The sequence below is a fragment of the Pristiophorus japonicus genome, chromosome 6 (genome assembly GCF_044704955.1).
Source record: "Pristiophorus japonicus isolate sPriJap1 chromosome 6, sPriJap1.hap1, whole genome shotgun sequence".
NCBI lineage: Eukaryota > Metazoa > Chordata > Chondrichthyes > Pristiophoridae > Pristiophorus > Pristiophorus japonicus.
In genome coordinates, this window is record NC_091982.1 from 71,059,032 (window position 1) to 71,077,881 (window position 18,850).

An 18,850-nucleotide genomic window follows, 5' to 3' on the forward strand; every position below is an offset into this window, starting at 1 on the left:
GGGAAGTGTTCGGGCAGGGCCTGACGCCGGGGAAGTGTTCCGGCGAGGCCTGCCGCCGGAGGGGTTTTCGGGCGGGGCCCGACGATTGGGAAGTGTTCGGTCGGGGCCTGACGCTGGAGAAGTGTTCCGGCGAGGCCTGACGCCGGGGAAGTGTTCGGGCGGGGCCTGACGATTGGGAAGTGGTCGGGCAGGGCCTGACGCCGGGGAAGTGTTCGGGCGGGGCCTGACGATTGGGAAGTGGTCGGACATGCCTGACGACAGGGATCTGTTCGGGCGGGGCATGACGATTGGGAAGTGTTCGGGCTGGGCCTGACGCCGGGTAAGTGTTCGGGCTGGGCCTGACGCCGGAGAAGTGTTCGGGCGTGGCCTGACGCCGGGGAAGTGTTTGGGCAGGGCCTGATGATTGGGAAGTGTTCGGGCAGGGCCTGACGCCGGGGAAGTGTTCCGGCGAGGCCTGACGCCGGAGGGGTTTTCGGGCGGGGCCCGACGATTGGGAAGTGTTCGGTCGGGGCCTGACGCTGGAGAAGTGTTCGGGCGGGGCCTGACGCCGGGGAATTGTTCGGGCGGGGCCCGACGACTGGGAAGTGTTCGGGCAGGGCGTGGCGATTGGGAAGTGTTCGGGCGGGGCCTGACGATTGGGAAGTGGTCGGGCAGGGCCTGACGGCGGGGAAGTGTTCGGGCGGGGCCTGACGATTGGGAAGTGGTCGGGCAGGGCCTGACGCCGGGGAAGTGTTCGGGCGGGGCCTGACGATTGGGAAGTGGTCGGGCAGGGCCTGACGGCGGCGAAGTGTTCGGGCGGGGCCTGACGCCGGGGAAGTGTTCGGGCAGGGCCTGACGATTAGGAAGTGGTCGGGCAGGGCCTGACGCCGGGGAAGTGTTCGGGCGGGGCCTGACGCCGGGGAAGTGTTCGGGCAGGGCCTGACGCCGGGGAAGTGTTCGGGCGGGGCCTGATGATTGGGAAGTGTTCGGGCAGGGCCTGACGCCGGGGAAGTGTTCCGGCGAGGCCTGACGCCGGAGGCGTTTTCGGTCGGGGCCTGACGGTGGAGAAGTGTGCGGGCGGGGCCTGACGCCGGGGAATTGTTCGGGCGGGGCCCGACGACTGGGAAGTGTTCGGGCAGGGCGTGACGATTGGGAAGTGTTCGGGCGGGGCCTGACGATTGGGAAGTGGTCGGGCAGGGCCTGACGGCGGGGAAGTGGTCGGGCGGGGCCTGACACCGGGGAAGTGTTCGGGCAGGGCCTGATGATTGGGAAGTGGTCGGGCAGGGCCTGACGTCGGGGAAGTGTTCGGGCGGGGCCTGACGATTGGGAAGTGGTCGGGCAGGGCCTGACGGCGGGGAAGTGTTCGGGCGGGGCCTGACGCCGGGGAAGTGTTCGGGCGGGGCCTGACGCCGGGGAAGTGTTCGGGCGGGGCCTGACGATTGGGAAGTGTTCGGGCAGGGCGTGACGATTGGGAAGTGTTCGGGCGGGGCCTGACGATTGGGAAGTGGTCGGGCAGGGCCTGACGCCGGGGAAGTGTTCGGGCGGGGCCTGACGATTGGGAAGTGGTCGGGCAGGGCCTGACGGCGGGGAAGTGTTCGGGCGGGGCCTGACGCCGGGGAAGTGTTCGGGCGGGGCCTGACGCCGGGGAATTGTTCGGGCGGGGCCCGACGACTGGGAAGTGTTCGGGCAGGGCGTGACGATTGGGAAGTGTTCGGGCGGGGCCTGACGATTGGGAAGTGGTCGGGCAGGGCCTGACGGCGGGGAAGTGTTCGGGCGGGGCCTGACACCGGGGAAGTGTTCGGGCAGGGCCTGATGATTGGGAAGTGGTCGGGCAGGGCCTGACGTCGGGGAAGTGTTCGGGCGGGGCCTGACGATTGGGAAGTGGTCGGGCAGGGCCTGACGGCGGCGAAGTGTTCGGGCGGGGCCTGACGCCGGGGAAGTGTTCGGGCAGGGCCTGACGATTGGGAAGTGGTCGGGCAGGGCCTGACGCCGGGGAAGTGTTCGGGCGGGGCCTGACGATTGGGAAGTGGTCGGGCAGGGCCTGACGGCTGGGGAAGTGTTCGGGCGGGGCCTGACGCCGGGGAAGTGTTCGGGCAGGGCCTGACGCCGGGGAAGTGTTCGGGCGGGGCCTGACGATTGGGAAGTGTTCGGGTGGGGCCTGGCGCCGGGGAAGTGTTCGGGCAGGGCCTGATGGCGGGGAAGTGTTCGGGCGGGGCCCGACGATTGTTAAGTGTTGGGGCAGGGCCTGACGATTGGGAAGTGTTCAAGCATGGCCCGACGATTGGGAAGTGTTCGGGCAGGGCCCGACGATTGGGAAGTGTTCGTGCAGGGCCTGACGCCGGGGAAGTGTTCGGGCGGGGCCTGACGATTGGGAAGTGGTCGGGCAGGGCCTGACGGCGGGGAAGTGTTCGGGCTGGGCCTGGCGCCGGAGAAGTGTTCGGGCGGGGCCTGACGCCGGAGGGGTTTTCGGGCGGGGCCCGACGATTGGGAAGTGTTCGGTCGGGGCCTGACGCTGGAGAAGTGTTCGGGCGGGGCCTGACGCCGGGGAATTGTTCGGGCGGGGCCCTGACGACTGGGAAGTGTTCGGGCAGGGCGTGACGATTGGGAAGTGTTCGGGCGGGGCCTGACGATTGGGAAGTGGTCGGGCAGGGCCTGACGGCGGGGAAGTGTTCGGGCGGGGCCTGACGATTGGGAAGTGGTCGGGCAGGGCCAGACGCCGGGGAAGTGTTCGGGCGGGGCCTGACGATTGGGAAGTGGTCGGGCAGGGCCTGACGGCGGCGAAGTGTTCGGGCGGGGCCTGACGCCGGGGAAGTGTTCGGGCAGGGCCTGACGATTGGGAAGTGGTCGGGCAGGGCCTGACGCCGGGGAAGTGTTCGGGCGGGGCCTGACGCCGGTGAAGTGTTCGGGCAGGGCCTGACGCTGGGGAAGTGTTCGGGCGGGGCCTGACGATTGGGAAGTGGTTGGACATGCCTGACGGCAGGGACCTGTTCGGGTGGGGCATGACGATTGGGAAGTGTTCGGGCTGGGCCTGACGCCGGGGAAGTGTTCGGGCTGGGCCTGACGCCGGAGAAGTGTTCGGGCGTGGCCTGACGCCGGGGAAGTGTTTGGGCAGGGCCTGATGATTGGGAAGTGTTCGGGCAGGGCCTGACGCCGGGGAAGTGTTCCGGCGAGGCCTGACGCCGGAGGGGTTTTCGGGCGGGGTCCGACGATTGGGAAGTGTTCGGTCGGGGCCTGACGCTGGAGAAGTGTTCGGGCGGGGCCTGACGCCGGGGAATTGTTCGGGCGGGGCCCGACGACTGGGAAGTGTTCGGGCAGGGCGTGACGATTGGGAAGTGTTCGGGCGGGGCCTGACGCCGGGGAAGTGTTCGGGCGGGGCCTGACGATTGGGAAGTGGTCGGGCAGGGCCTGACGGCGGCGAAGTGTTCGGGCGGGGCCTGACGCCGGGGAAGTGTTCGGGCAGGGCCTCACGATTGGGAAGTGGTCGGGCAGGGCCTGACGCCGGGGAAGTGCTCGGGCGGGGCCTGACGCCGGGGAAGTGTTCGGGCAGGGCCTGACGCCGGGGAAGTGTTCGGGCGGGGCCTGACGATTGGGAAGTGGTCGGACATGCCTGACGGCAGGGACCTGTTCGGGCGGGGCATGACGATTGGGAAGTGTTCAGGCTGGGCCTGACGCCGGGGAAGTGTTCGGGCTGGGCCTGACGCCGGAGAAGTGTTCGGGCGTGGCCTGACGCCGGGGAAGTGTTTGGGCAGGGCCTGATGATTGGGAAGTGTTCGGGCAGGGCCTGACGCCGGGGAAGTGTTCCGGCGAGGCCTGACGCCGGAGGGGTTTTCGGGCGGGGCCCGACGATTGGGAAGTGTTCGGTCGGGGCCTGACGCTGGAGAAGTGTTCGGGTGGGGCCTGACGCCGGGGAATTGTTCGGGCGGGGCCCGACGACTGGGAAGTGTTCGGGCAGGGCGTGACGATTGGGAAGTGTTCGGGCGGGGCCTGACGATTGGGAAGTGGTCGGGCAGGGCCTGACGGCGGGGAAGTATTCGGGCGGGGCCTGACACCGGGGAAGTGTTCGGGCAGGGCCGGACGATTGGGAAGTGGTCGGGCAGGGCCTGACGCCGGGGAAGTGTTCGGGCGGGGCCTGACGATTGGGAAGTGGTCGGGCAGGGCCTGACGGCGGCGAAGTGTTCGGGCGGGGCCTGACGCCGGGGAAGTGTTCGGGCAGGGCCTGACGATTGGGAAGTGGTCGGGCAGGGCCTGACGCCGGGGAAGTGTTCGGGCGGGGCCTGACGATTGGGAAGTGGTCGGGCAGGGCCTGACGGCGGGGAAGTGTTCGGGCGGGGCCTGACGCCGGGGAAGTGTTCGGGCGGGGCCTGACGATTGGGAAGTGTTCCGGCAGGGCATGACGCCGGGGAAGTGTTCCGGCGAGGCCTGACGCCAGAGGGGTTTTCGGGCGGGGCTCGACGATTGGGAAGTGTTCGGTCCGTGCCTGACGCTGGAGAAGTGTTCGGGCAGGGCCTGACACCAGGGGAGTGTTCGGTTGGAGCCTGGCACCGGGGAAGTGTTCGGGCAGGGCCTGACGCCGGGGAAGTGTTCGGGCGGGGCCCGACGATTGTTAAGTTTTGGGGCAGGGCCTGACGATTGGGAAGTGTTCAAGCATGGCCCGACGATTGGGAAGTGTTCGGGCAGGGCCCGACGATTGGGAAGTGTTCGGGCAGGGCCTGACGCCGGGGAAGTGTTCGGGCGGGGCCTGACGATTGGGAAGTGGTCGGGCAGGGACTGACGGCGGGGAAGTGTTCGGGCTGGGCCTGGCGCCGGAGAAGTGTTCGGGCGGGGCCTGACGCCGGAGGGGTTTTCGGGCGGGGCCCGACGATTGGGAAGTGTTCGGTCGGGGCCTGACGCTGGAGAAGTATTCGGGCGGGGCCTGACGCCGGGGAATTGTTCGGGCGGGGCCCGACGACTGGGAAGTGTTCGGGCAGGGCGTGACGATTGGGAAGTGTTCGGGCAGGGCCTGACGATTGGGAAGTGGTCGGGCAGGGCCTGACGGCGGGGAAGTGTTCGGGCGGGGCCTGACGATTGGAAAGTGGTCGGGCAGGGCCTGACGCCGGGGAAGTGTTCGGGCGGGGCCTGGCGATTGGGAAGTGGTCGGGCAGGGCCTGACGGCGGCGAAGTGTTCGGGCGGGGCCTGACGCCGGGGAAGTGTTCGGGCAGGGCATGACGATTGGGAAGTGGTCGGGCAGGGCCTGACGCCGGGGAAGTGTTCGGTTGGGGCCTGACGCCGGGGAAGTGTTCGGGCAGGGCCTGACGCCGGGGAAGTGTTCGGGCGGGGCCTGACGATTGGGAAGTGGTCGGACATGCCTGACGGCAGGGACCTGTTAGGGTGGGGCATGACGATTGGGAAGTGTTCGGGCTGGGCCTGACGCCGGGGAAGTGTTCGGGCTGGGCCTGACGCCGGAGAAGTGTTCGGGCGTGGCCTGACGCCGGGGAAGTGTTTGGGCAGGGCCTGATGATTGGGAAGTGTTCGGGCAGGGCCTGACGCCGGGGAAGTGTTCCGGCGAGGCCTGACGCCGGACGTGTTTTCGGGCGGGGCCCGACGATTGGGAAGTGTTCGGTCCGTGCCTGACGCTGGAGAAGTGTTCGGGCGGGGCCTGACACCAGGGGAGTGTTCGGGTGGGGCCTGGCACCGGGGAAGTGTTCGGGCAGGGCCTGACGCCGGGGAAGTGTTCGGGCGGGGCCCGACGATTGTTAAGTGTTGGGGCAGGGCCTGACGATTGGGAAGTGTTCAAGCATGGCCCGACGATTGGGTAGTGTTCGGGCAGGGCCCGACGATTGGGAAGTGTTCGGGCAGGGCCTGACGCCGGGGAAGTGTTCGGGCGGGGCCTGACGATTGGGAAGTGGTCGGGCAGGGCCTGACGGCGGGGAAGTGTTCGGGCTGGGCCTGGCGCCGGAGAAGTGTTCGGGCGGGGCCTGACGCCGGGGAAGTGTTCGGGCAGGGCCTGACGTTGGGGAAGTGTTCCGGCGAGGCCTGACGCCGGAGGGGTTTTCGGGCGGGGCCCGACGATTGGGAAGTGTTCGGGCGAGGCCTGACGCCGGGGAAGTGTTCGGGCGAGGCCTGACGCCGGGGAAGTTTTCGGGCGGGGCCCGACGATTGGGAAGTGTTCGGGTGGGGCCTAACACCGGGGAAGTGTTCGGGCGGGGCCCGACGATTGGGAAGTGATCGGGCAGGGCCTGACGGCGGGGAAGTGTTCGGGCTGGGCCTAGCGCCGGAGAAGTGTTCGGGCGGGGCCTGACGCCGGGGAAGTGTTCGGGCAGGGCCTGACGCCGGGGAAGTGTTCCGGCGAGGCCTGACGCCGGAGGGGTTTTCGGGCGGGGCTCGATGATTGGGAAGTGTTCGGCCGGGGCCTGACGCCGGGGAAGTTTTCGGGCGGGGCCCGACGATTGGGAAGTGTTCGGGCGGGGCCTAACGCCGGGGAAGTGTTCGGGTGGGGCATGATGATTGGGAAGTGTTCGGGCAGGGCCCGACGATTGGGAACTGTTCGGGCAGGGCCTGACGCCGGGGAAGTGTTCGGGCTGGGCCTGACGCCGGAGAAGTGTTCGGCCGGGGCCTGACGCCGGGGAAGTGTTCGGGCAGGGCCTGACGATTGGGAACTGTTCGGGCAGGGCCTGACGCCGGGGAAGTGTTCTGTCGAGGCCTGACGCCGGGGAAGTTTTCGGGCGGGGCCTGACGATTGGGAAGTGTTCGGTCGGGGCCTGACGCTGGAGAAGTGTTCAGGCGGGGCCTGACGATTGGGAAGTGGTCGGGCAGGGCCTGACGATTGGGAAGTGGTCGGGCAGGGCCTGACGCCGGGGAAGTGTTCGGGCGGGGCCTGAAGATTGGGAAGTGGTCGGGCAGGGCCTGACGGCGGGGAAGTGTTCGGGCGGGGCCTGACGCCGGGGAAGTGTTCGGGCAGGGCCTGACGCCGGGGAAGTGTTCGGGCGGGGCCTGACGATTGGGAAGTGTTCGGGCAGGGCATGACGCCGGGGTAGTGTTCCGGCGAGGCCTGACGCCAGAGGGGTTTTCGGGCGGGGCCCGACGATTGGGAAGTGTTCGGTCCGTGCCTGACGCTGGAGAAGTGTTCGGGCGGGGCCTGACACCAGGGGAGTGTTCGGGTGGGGCCTGGCGCCGGGGAAGTGTTCGGGCAGGGCCTGACGCCGGGGAAGTGTTCGGGCGGGGCCCGACGATTGTTAAGTGTTGGGGCAGGGCCTGACGATTGGGAAGTGTTCAAGCATGGCCCGACGATTGGGTAGTGTTCGGGTGGGGCCTGACGATTGGGAAGTGGTCGGACATGCCTGACGGCAGGGACCTGTTCGGGCGGGGCATGACGATTGGGAAGTGTTCGGGCTGGGCCTGACGCCGGGGAAGTGTTCGGGCTGGGCCTGACGCCGGAGAAGTGTTCGGGCGTGGCCTGACGCCGGGGAAGTGTTTGGGCAGGGCCTGATGATTGGGAAGTGTTCGGGCAGGGCCTGACGCCGGGGAAGTGTTCCGGCGAGGCCTGACGCCGGAGGGGTTTTCGGGCGGGGCCCGACGACTGGGAAGTGTTCGGGCAGGGCGTGACGATTGGGAAGTGTTCGGGCGGGGCCTGACGATTGGGAAGTGGTCGGGCAGGGCCTGACGACGGGGAAGTGTTCGGGCGGGGCCTGACACCGGGGAAGTGTTCGGGCAGGGCCTGGCGATTGGGAAGTGGTCGGGCAGGGCCTGACGCCGGGGAAGTGTTCGGGCGGGGCCTGACGATTGGGAAGTGGTCGGGCAGGGCCTGACGGCGGCGAAGTGTTCGGGCGGGGCCTGACGCCGGGGAAGTGTTCGGGCAGGGCCTGACGATTGGGAAGTGGTCGGGCAGGGCCTGACGCCGGGGAAGTGTTCGGGCGGGGCCTGACGCCGGGGAAGTGTTCGGGCAGGGCCTGACGCCGGGGAAGTGTTCGGGCGGGGCCTGACGATTGGGAAGTGTTCGGGCAGGGCATGACGCCGGGGAAGTGTTCCGGCGAGGCCTGACGCCAGAGGGGTTTTCGGGCGGGGCCCGAGGATTGGGAAGTGTTCGGTCCGTGCCTGACGCTGGAGAAGTGTTCGGGCGGGGCCTGACACCAGGGGAGTGTTCGGGTGGGGCCTGGCGCCGGGGAAGTGTTCGGTCCGTGCCTGACGCCGGGGAAGTGTTCGGGCGGGGCCCGACGATTGTTAAGTGTTGGGGCAGGGCCTGACGATTGGGAAGTGTTCAAGCATGGCCCGACGATTGGGTAGTGTTCGGGCAGGGCCCGACAATTGGGAAGTGTTCGGGCAGGGCCTGACGGCGGGGAAGTGTTCGGGCTGGGCCTGGCGCCGGAGAAGTGTTCGGGCGGGGCCTGACGCTGGGGAAGTGTTCGGGCAGGGCCTGACGTCGGGGAAGTGTTCCGGCGAGGCCTGACGCCGGAGGGGTTTTCGGGCGGGGCTCGATGATTGGGAAGTGTTCGGCCGGGGCCTGACGCCGGGGAAGTTTTCGGGTGGGGCCCGACGATTGGGAAGTGTTCGGGCGGGGCCTAACGCCGGGGAAGTGTTCAGGCGGGGCATGATGATTGGGAAGTGTTCGGGCAGGGCCTGACGATTGGGAACTGTTCGGGCAGGGCCTGACGCCGGGGAAGTGTTCGGGCTGGGCCTGACGCCGGAGAAGTGTTCGGCCGGGGCCTGACGCCGGGGAAGTGTTCGGGCAGGGCCTGACGATTGGGAACTGTTCGGGCAGGGCCTGACGCCGGGGAAGTGTTCTGTCGAGGCCTGACGTCGGGGAAGTTTTCGGGCAGGGCCTGACGATTGGGAAGTGTTCGGTCGGGGCCTGACGCTGGAGAAGTGTTCAGGCGGGGCCTGACGCCGGGGAAGTGTTCGGGCGGGGCCCGACGACTGGAAGTGTTCGGGCAGGGCCTGACGATTGGGAAGTGTTCGGGCGGGTCCTGACGATTGGGAAGTGTTCGGGCAGGGCCTGACGCCGGGGAACTGTTCGGGCGGGGCCTGACGATTGGGAAGTGTTCGGGCAGGGCCTGACGCCGGAGAAGTGTTCGGGCGGGGCCTGACGATTGGGAAGTGGTCGGGCAGGGCCTGACGGCGGGGAAGTGTTCGGGTGGGGCCTGACGCCGGGGAAGTGTTCGGGCAGGGCCTGACGCCGGGGAAGTGTTCGGGCGGGGCCTGACGATTGGGAAGTGGTCAGGCATGCCTGACAGCGGGGACCTGTTCGGGCAGGGCCTGACGATTGGGAAGTGTTCGGGCTGGGCCTGACGCCGGGGAAGTGTTCGGGCTGGGCCTGATGCCGGAGAAGTGTTCGGGCGTGGCGTGACGCCGGGGAAGTGTTCGGGCAGGGCCTGACGATTGGGAACTGTTCGGGCAGGGCCTGACGCCGGTGAAGTGTTCCGGCGAGGCCTGACGCCGGAGGGGTTTTCGGGCGGGGCCCGACGATTGGGAAGTGTTCGGTCGGGGCCTGACGCTGGAGAAGTGTTCGGGCGGGGCCTGACGATTGGGAAGTGGTCGGGCAGAGCCTGACGGCGGGGAAGTGTTTGGGCAGGGCCTGACACCGGGGAAGTGTTCGGGCAGGGCCTGACGATTGGGAAGTGGTCGGGCAGGGCCTGACGCCGGGGAAGTGTTCGGGCGGGGCCTGACGATTGGGAAGTGGTCGGGCAGGGCCTGACGGCGGCGAAGTGTTCGGGCGGGGCCTGACACCGGGGAAGTGTTTGGGCAGGGCCGGACGATTGGGAAGTGGTCGGGCAGGGCCTGACGCCGGGGAAGTGTTCGGGCGGGGCCTGACGATTGGGAAGTGGTCGGGCAGGGCCTGACGGCGGGGAAGTGTTCGGGCGGGGCCTGACGCCGGGGAAGTGTTCGGGCAGGGCCTGACGCCGGGGAAGTGTTCGGGCGGGGCCTGACGATTGGGAAGTGTTCGGGCAGGGCATGACGCCGGGGTAGTGTTCCGGCGAGGCCTGACGCCGGAGGGGTTTTCGGGCGGGGCCCGACGATTGGGAAGTGTTCGGTCCGTGCCTGACGCTGGAGAAGTGTTCGGGCGGGGCCTGACACCAGGGGAGTGTTCGGGTGGGGCCTGGCGCCGGGGAAGTGTTCGGGCAGGGCCTGACGCCGGGGAAGTGTTCGGGCGGGGCCTGACGATTGGGAAGTGGTCGGGCAGGGCCTGACGGCGGGGAAGTGTTCGGGCGGGGCCTGACGCCGGGGAAGTGTTCGGGCAGGGCCTGACGTCGGGGAAGTGTTCCGGCGAGGCCTGACGCCGGAGGGGTTTTCGGGCGGGGCCCGACGATTGGGAAGTGTTCGGGTGAGGCCTGACGCCGGGGAAGTGTTCGGGCGAGGCCTGACGCCGGGGAAGTTTTCGGGCGGGGCCCGACGATTGGGAAGTGTTCGGGTGGGGCCTAACGCCGGGGACGTGTTCCGGCGAGGCCTGACGCCAGAGGGGTTTTCGGGCGGGGCCCGACGATTGGGAAGTGTTCGGCCGGGGCCTGACGCCGGGGAAGTTTTCGGGTGGGGCCCGACGATTGGGAAGTGTTCGGGCGGGGCCTAACGCCGGGGAAGTGTTCAGGCGGGGCATGATGATTGGGAAGTGTTCGGGCAGGGCCTGACGATTGGGAACTGTTCGGGCAGGGCCTGACGCCGGGGAAGTGTTCGGGCTGGGCCTGACGCCGGAGAAGTGTTCGGCCGGGGCCTGACGCCGGGGAAGTGTTCGGGCAGGGCCTGACGATTGGGAACTGTTCGGGCAGGGCCTGACGCCGGGGAAGTGTTCTGTCGAGGCCTGACGTCGGGGAAGTTTTCGGGCAGGGCCTGACGATTGGGAAGTGTTCGGTCGGGGCCTGACGCTGGAGAAGTGTTCAGGCGGGGCCTGACGCCGGGGAAGTGTTCGGGCGGGGCCCGACGACTGGAAGTGTTCGGGCAGGGCCTGACGATTGGGAAGTGTTCGGGCGGGTCCTGACGATTGGGAAGTGTTCGGGCAGGGCCTGACGCCGGGGAACTGTTCGGGCGGGGCCTGACGATTGGGAAGTGTTCGGGCAGGGCCTGACGCCGGAGAAGTGTTCGGGCGGGGCCTGACGATTGGGAAGTGGTCGGGCAGGGCCTGACGGCGGGGAAGTGTTCGGGTGGGGCCTGACGCCGGGGAAGTGTTCGGGCAGGGCCTGACGCCGGGGAAGTGTTCGGGCGGGGCCTGACGATTGGGAAGTGGTCAGGCATGCCTGACGGCGGGGACCTGTTCGGGCAGGGCCTGACGATTGGGAAGTGTTCGGGCTGGGCCTGACGCCGGGGAAGTGTTCGGGCTGGGCCTGATGCCGGAGAAGTGTTCGGGCGTGGCGTGACGCCGGGGAAGTGTTCGGGCAGGGCCTGACGATTGGGAACTGTCCGGGCAGGGCCTGACGCCGGTGAAGTGTTCCGGCGAGGCCTGACGCCGGAGGGGTTTTCGGGCGGGGCCCGACGATTGGGAAGTGTTCGGTCGGGGCCTGACGCTGGAGAAGTGTTCGGGCGGGGCCTGACGATTGGGAAGTGGTCGGGCAGAGCCTGACGGCGGGGAAGTGTTTGGGCAGGGCCTGACACCGGGGAAGTGTTCGGGCAGGGCCTGACGATTGGGAAGTGGTCGGGCAGGGCCTGACGCCGGGGAAGTGTTCGGGCGGGGCCTGACGATTGGGAAGTGGTCGGGCAGGGCCTGACGGCGGCGAAGTGTTCGGGCGGGGCCTGACACCGGGGAAGTGTTTGGGCAGGGCCGGACGATTGGGAAGTGGTCGGGCAGGGCCTGACGCCGGGGAAGTGTTCGGGCGGGGCCTGACGATTGGGAAGTGGTCGGGCAGGGCCTGACGGCGGGGAAGTGTTCGGGCGGGGCCTGACGCCGGGGAAGTGTTCGGGCAGGGCCTGACGCCGGGGAAGTGTTCGGGCGGGGCCTGACGATTGGGAAGTGTTCGGGCAGGGCATGACGCCGGGGTAGTGTTCCGGCGAGGCCTGACGCCGGAGGGGTTTTCGGGCGGGGCCCGACGATTGGGAAGTGTTCGGTCCGTGCCTGACGCTGGAGAAGTGTTCGGGCGGGGCCTGACACCAGGGGAGTGTTCGGGTGGGGCCTGGCGCCGGGGAAGTGTTCGGGCAGGGCCTGACGCCGGGGAAGTGTTCGGGCGGGGCCTGACGATTGGGAAGTGGTCGGGCAGGGCCTGACGGCGGGGAAGTGTTCGGGCGGGGCCTGACGCCGGGGAAGTGTTCGGGCAGGGCCTGACGTCGGGGAAGTGTTCCGGCGAGGCCTGACGCCGGAGGGGTTTTCGGGCGGGGCCCGACGATTGGGAAGTGTTCGGGTGAGGCCTGACGCCGGGGAAGTGTTCGGGCGAGGCCTGACGCCGGGGAAGTTTTCGGGCGGGGCCCGACGATTGGGAAGTGTTCGGGTGGGGCCTAACGCCGGGGACGTGTTCCGGCGAGGCCTGACGCCAGAGGGGTTTTCGGGCGGGGCCCGACGATTGGGAAGTGTTCGGTCCGTGCCTGACGCTGGAGAAGTGTTCGGGCGGGGCCTGACACCAGGGGAGTGTTCGGGTGGGGCCTGGCGCCGGGGAAGTGTTCGGGCAGGGCCTGACGCCGGGGAAGTGTTCGGGCGGGGCCCGACGATTGTTAAGTGTTGGGGCAGGGCCTGACGATTGGGAAGTGTTCAAGCATGGCCCGACGATTGGGTAGTGTTCGGGCAGGGCCCGACGATTGGGAAGTGTTCGGGCAGGGCCTGACGCCGGGGAAGTGTTCGGGCGGGGCCTGACGATTGGGAAGTGGTCGGGCAGGGCCTGACGGCAGGGAAGTGTTCGGGCTGGGCCTGGCGCCCGAGAAGTGTTCGGGCGGGGCCTGACGCCGGGGAAGTGTTCGGGCAGGGCCTGACGTCGGGGAAGTGTTCCGGCGAGGCCTGACGCCAGAGGGGTTTTCGGGCGGGGCCCGACGATTGGGAAGTGTTCGGGCGAGGCCTGACGCCGGGGAAGTGTTCGGGCGAGGCCTGACACCGGGGAAGTGTTCGGGCTGGGCCTGACGCCGGAGAAGTGTTCGGCCGGGGCCTAATGCTGGGGAAGTGTTCGGGCGGGGCATGATGATTGGGAAGTGTTCGGGCAGGGCCTGACGATTGGGAAGTGTTCGGGCAGGGCCTGACGCCGGGGAAGTGTTCGGGCTGGGCCTGACGCCGGAGAAGTGTTCGGCCGGGGCCTGACGCCGGGGAAGTGTTCGGGCAGGGCCTGACGATTGGGAAGTGTTCGGGCGGGTCCTGACGATTGGGAAGTGTTCGGGCAGGGCCTGACGCCGGGGAACTGTTCGGGCGGGGCCTGACGATTGGGAAGTGTTCGGGCAGGGCCTGACGCCGGAGAAGTGTTCGGGCGGGGCCTGACGATTGGGAAGTGGTCGGGCAGGGCCTGACGGCGGGGAAGTGTTCGGGTGGGGCCTGACACCGGGGAAGTGTTCGGGCAGGGCCTGACGCCGGGGAAGTGTTCGGGCGGGGCCTGACGATTGGGAAGTGTTCGGGCTGGGCCTGACGCCGGGGAAGTGTTCGGGCAGGGCCTGACGCCGGGGAAGTGTTCGGGCGGGGCCTGACGATTGGGAAGTGGTCAGGCATGCCTGACGGCGGGGACCTGTTCGGGCAGGGCCTGACGATTGGGAAGTGTTCGGGCTGGGCCTGACGCCGGGGAAGTGTTCGGGCTGGCCCTGACGCCGGAGAAGTGTTCGGGCGTGGCCTGACGCCGGGGAAGTGTTCGGGCAGTGCCTGACGATTGGGAAGTGTTTGGGCAGGGCCTGACGCCGGTGAAGTGTTCCGGCGAGGCCTGACGCCGGAGGGGTTTTCGGGCGGGGCCCGACGATTGGGAAGTGTTCGGTCGGGGCCTGACGCTGGAGAAGTGTTCGGGCGGGGCCTGACGCCGGGGAAGTGTTCGGGCGGGGCCCGGCGACGGGGATGTGTTCGGGCAGGGCCTGACGCCGGGGAAATGTTTGGTCGGGGCCTGACGATTGGGAAGTGGTCGGGCAGGCCTAACGGCGGGGACCTGTTCGGGCGCGGCCTGACGATTGGGAAGTGTTCGGGCTGGGCCTGACGCCGGGGAAGTGTTCCGGCGAGGCCTGACGCCGGAGGGGTTTTCGGGCGGGGCCCGACGATTGGGAAGTGTTCGGTCGGGGCCTGACGCTGGAGAATTGTTCGGGCGGGGCCTGACGCCGGGGAATTGTTCGGGCGGGGCCCGACGACTGGGAAGTGTTCGGGCAGGGCGTGACGATTGGGAAGTGTTCGGGCGGGGCCTGACGATTGGGAAGTGGTCGGGCAGGGCCTGACGGCGGGGAAGTGTTCGGGCGGGGCCTGACGCCGGGGAAGTGTTCGGGCAGGGCCTGACGCCGGGGAAGTGTTCGGGCGGGGCCTGACGATTGGGAAGTGTTCGGGCAGGGCCTGACGCCGGGGAAGTGTTCCGGCGAGGCCTGATGCCAGAGGGGTTTTCAGGCGGGGCCCGACGATTGGGAAGTGTTCGGTCCGTGCCTGACGCTGGAGAAGTGTTCGGGTGGGGCCTGACACCAGGGGAGTGTTCGGGTGGGGCCTGGCTCCGGGGAAGTGTTCGGGCAGGGCCTGACGATTGGGAAGTGTTCAAGCATGGCCCGACGATTGGGAAGTGTTCGGGCAGTGCCTGACGATTGGAAACTGTTCGGGCGGAGCCTGACGCCGGAGAAGTGTTCAGGCGGGGCTTGATGCCGGGGAAGTGTTCGGGCGGGGTCTGACGCCGGAGAAGTGTTCGGGCGGGGGCCGACGATTGGGAAGTGTTCGGCAGGGCCTGACGATTGGTAAGTGTTCGGGCAGGGCCTTACGGTGGGGAAGTGTTCGGGCAGGGCCTGACTCCGGGGAAGTGTTCGGGCAGGGCCTGATGATTGGGAAGTGGTCGGGCATGCCTGACGGCGGGGACATGTCCGGGCGGGGCCTGACGATTGGGAAGTGTTCGGGCTGGGCCTGACGCCGGGGAAGTGTTCGGGCTGGGCCTGACGCTGGAGAAGTGTTCGGGCGGGGCTCGACGATTGCGAAGTGTTTGGGCAGGGCCTGACGATTGGGAATTGGTCAAGCATGGCCCGACGATAGGGAAGTGTTCGGGCAGGGCCTGACGATTGGGAAGTGTTCGGGCAGGGCCTGACGATTGGGAAGTGTTCGGGTGGGGCCTGACGCCGGAGAAGTGTTCGGTCGGGGCCTGACGATCGGGAAGTGTTCGGGCAGGGCCTGACGATTGGGAAGTGGTTTGGCAGGGCCTGACGCCGGGGGAGTGTTCGGGCGGGGCCTGACGCCGGGGAAGTGTTCGGGCGTGGCCAGATGCCGGGGGAACGTTCGGGCGGGGCCTGACGCCGGGGAAGTATTCGGGCGGGGCCTGATGATTGGGAAGTGTTCGGGTAGGGCCTGATGATTGGAAACTGTTCGGGCGGGGCCTGACGCTGGAGAAGTGTTCAGGCGGGGCTTGACACCGGGGAAGTGTTCGGGCGGGGTCTGATGCCGGAGAAGTGTTCGGGTGAGGGCGGGCCGACGATTGGGAAGTGTTCGGCAGGGCCTGACGATTGGTAAGTGTTCGGGCAGGGCCTGACGGCGGGGAAGTGTTCGGGCAGGGCCTGACGCCGGGGAAGTGTTCGGGCAGGGCCTGACGATTGGGAAGTGGTCGGGCATGCCTGACGGCGGGGACCTGTCCGGGCAGGGCCTGACGATTGGGAAGTGTTCGGGCTGGGCCTGACGCCGGGGAAGTGTTCGGGCGGGGCCTGACGATTGGGAAGTGGTCAGGCATGCCTGACGGCGTGGACCTGTTCGGGCAGGGCCTGACGATTGGGAAGTGTTCGGGCTGGGCCTGACGCCGGAGAAGTGTTCGGGCGTGGCCTGACGCCGGGGAAGTGTTCGGGCAGTGCCTGACGATTGGGAAGTGTTTGTGCAGGGCCTGACGCCGGGGAAGTGTTCGGGCAGGGCCTGACGCCGGGGAAGTGTTCGGGCGGGGCCTGACGATTGGGAAGTGGTCAGGCATGCCTGACGGCGGGGACCTGTTCGGGCAGGGCCTGACGATTGGGAAGTGTTCGGGCTGGGCCTGACGCCGGGGAAGTGTTCGGGCTGGGCCTGACGCCGGAGAAGTGTTCGGGCGTGGCCTGACGCCGGGGAAGTGTTCGGGCAGTGCCTGACGATTGGGAAGTGTTTGGGCAGGGCCTGACGCCGGTGAAGTGTTCCGGCGAGGCCTGACGCCGGAGGGGTTTTCGGGCGGGGCCCGACGATTGGGAAGTGTTCGGTCGGGGCCTGACGCTGGAGAAGTGTTCGGGCGGGGCCTGACGCCGGGGAAGTGTTCGGGCGGGGCCCAGCGACGGGGATGTGTTCGGGCAGGGCCTGACGCCGGGGAAATGTTTGGTCGGGGCCTGACGATTGGGAAGTGGTCGGGCAGGCCTAACGGCGGGGACCTGTTCGGGCGCGGCCTGACGATTGGGAAGTGTTCGGGCTGGGCCTGACGCCGGGGAAGTGTTCCGGCGAGGCCTGACGCCGGAGGGGTTTTCGGGCGGGGCCTGACGATTGGGAAGTGTTCGGTCGGGGCCTGACGCTGGAGAATTGTTCGGGCGGGGCCTGACGCCGGGGAATTGTTCGGGCGGGGCCCGACGACTGGGAAGTGTTCGGGCAGGGCGTGACGATTGGGAAGTGTTCGGGCGGGGCCTGACGATTGGGAAGTGGTCGGGCAGGGCCTGACGGCGGGGAAGTGTTCGGGCGGGGCCTGACGCCGGGGAAGTGTTCGGGCAGGGCCTGACGCCGGGGAAGTGTTCGGGCGGGGCCTGACGCCGGGGAAGTGTTCGGGCGGGGCCCGACGATTGTTAAGTGTTGGGGCAGGGCCTGACGATTGGGAAGTGTTCAAGCATGGCCCGACGATTGGGTAGTGTTCGGGTGGGGCCTGACGATTGGGAAGTGGTCGGACATGCCTGACGGCAGGGACCTGTTCGGGCGGGGCATGACGATTGGGAAGTGTTCGGGCTGGGCCTGACGCCGGGGAAGTGTTCGGGCTGGGCCTGACGCCGGAGAAGTGTTCGGGCGTGGCCTGACGCCGGGGAAGTGTTTGGGCAGGGCCTGATGATTGGGAAGTGTTCGGGCAGGGCCTGACGCCGGGGAAGTGTTCCGGCGAGGCCTGACGCCGGAGGGGTTTTCGGGCGGGGCCCGACGACTGGGAAGTGTTCGGGCAGGGCGTGACGATTGGGAAGTGTTCGGGCGGGGCCTGACGATTGGGAAGTGGTCGGGCAGGGCCTGACGACGGGGAAGTGTTCGGGCGGGGCCTGACACCGGGGAAGTGTTCGGGCAGGGCCTGGCGATTGGGAAGTGGTCGGGCAGGGCCTGACGCCGGGGAAGTGTTCGGGCGGGGCCTGACGATTGGGAAGTGGTCGGGCAGGGCCTGACGGCGGCGAAGTGTTCGGGCGGGGCCTGACGCCGGGGAAGTGTTCGGGCAGGGCCTGACGATTGGGAAGTGGTCGGGCAGGGCCTGACGCCGGGGAAGTGTTCGGGCGGGGCCTGACGCCGGGGAAGTGTTCGGGCAGGGCCTGACGCCGGGGAAGTGTTCGGGCGGGGCCTGACGATTGGGAAGTGTTCGGGCAGGGCATGACGCCGGGGAAGTGTTCCGGCGAGGCCTGACGCCAGAGGGGTTTTCGGGCGGGGCCCGAGGATTGGGAAGTGTTCGGTCCGTGCCTGACGCTGGAGAAGTGTTCGGGCGGGGCCTGACACCAGGGGAGTGTTCGGGTGGGGCCTGGCGCCGGGGAAGTGTTCGGTCCGTGCCTGACGCCGGGGAAGTGTTCGGGCGGGGCCCGACGATTGTTAAGTGTTGGGGCAGGGCCTGACGATTGGGAAGTGTTCAAGCATGGCCCGACGATTGGGTAGTGTTCGGGCAGGGCCCGACAATTGGGAAGTGTTCGGGCAGGGCCTGACGGCGGGGAAGTGTTCGGGCTGGGCCTGGCGCCGGAGAAGTGTTCGGGCGGGGCCTGACGCTGGGGAAGTGTTCGGGCAGGGCCTGACGTCGGGGAAGTGTTCCGGCGAGGCCTGACGCCGGAGGGGTTTTCGGGCGGGGCTCGATGATTGGGAAGTGTTCGGCCGGGGCCTGACGCCGGGGAAGTTTTCGGGTGGGGCCCGACGATTGGGAAGTGTTCGGGCGGGGCCTAACGCCGGGGAAGTGTTCAGGCGGGGCATGATGATTGGGAAGTGTTCGGGCAGGGCCTGACGATTGGGAACTGTTCGGGCAGGGCCTGACGCCGGGGAAGTGTTCGGGCTGGGCCTGACGCCGGAGAAGTGTTCGGCCGGGGCCTGACGCCGGGGAAGTGTTCGGGCAGGGCCTGACGATTGGGAACTGTTCGGGCAGGGCCTGACGCCGGGGAAGTGTTCTGTCGAGGCCTGACGTCGGGGAAGTTTTCGGGCAGGGCCTGACGATTGGGAAGTGTTCGGTCGGGGCCTGACGCTGGAGAAGTGTTCAGGCGGGGCCTGACGCCGGGGAAGTGTTCGGGCGGGGCCCGACGACTGGAAGTGTTCGGGCAGGGCCTGACGATTGGGAAGTGTTCGGGCGGGTCCTGACGATTGGGAAGTGTTCGGGCAGGGCCTGACGCCGGGGAACTGTTCGGGCGGGTACCTGACGATTGGGAAGTGTTCGGGCAGGGCCTGACGCCGGAGAAGTGTTCGGGCGGGGCCTGACGATTGGGAAGTGGTCGGGCAGGGTCTGACGGCGGGGAAGTGTTCGGGTGGGGCCTGACGCCGGGGAAGTGTTCGGGCAGGGCCTGACGCCGGGGAAGTGTTCGGGCGGGGCCTGACGATTGGGAAGTGGTCAGGCATGCCTGACGGCGGGGACCTGTTCGGGCAGGGCCTGACGATTGGGAAGTGTTCGGGCTGGGCCTGACGCCGGGGAAGTGTTCGGG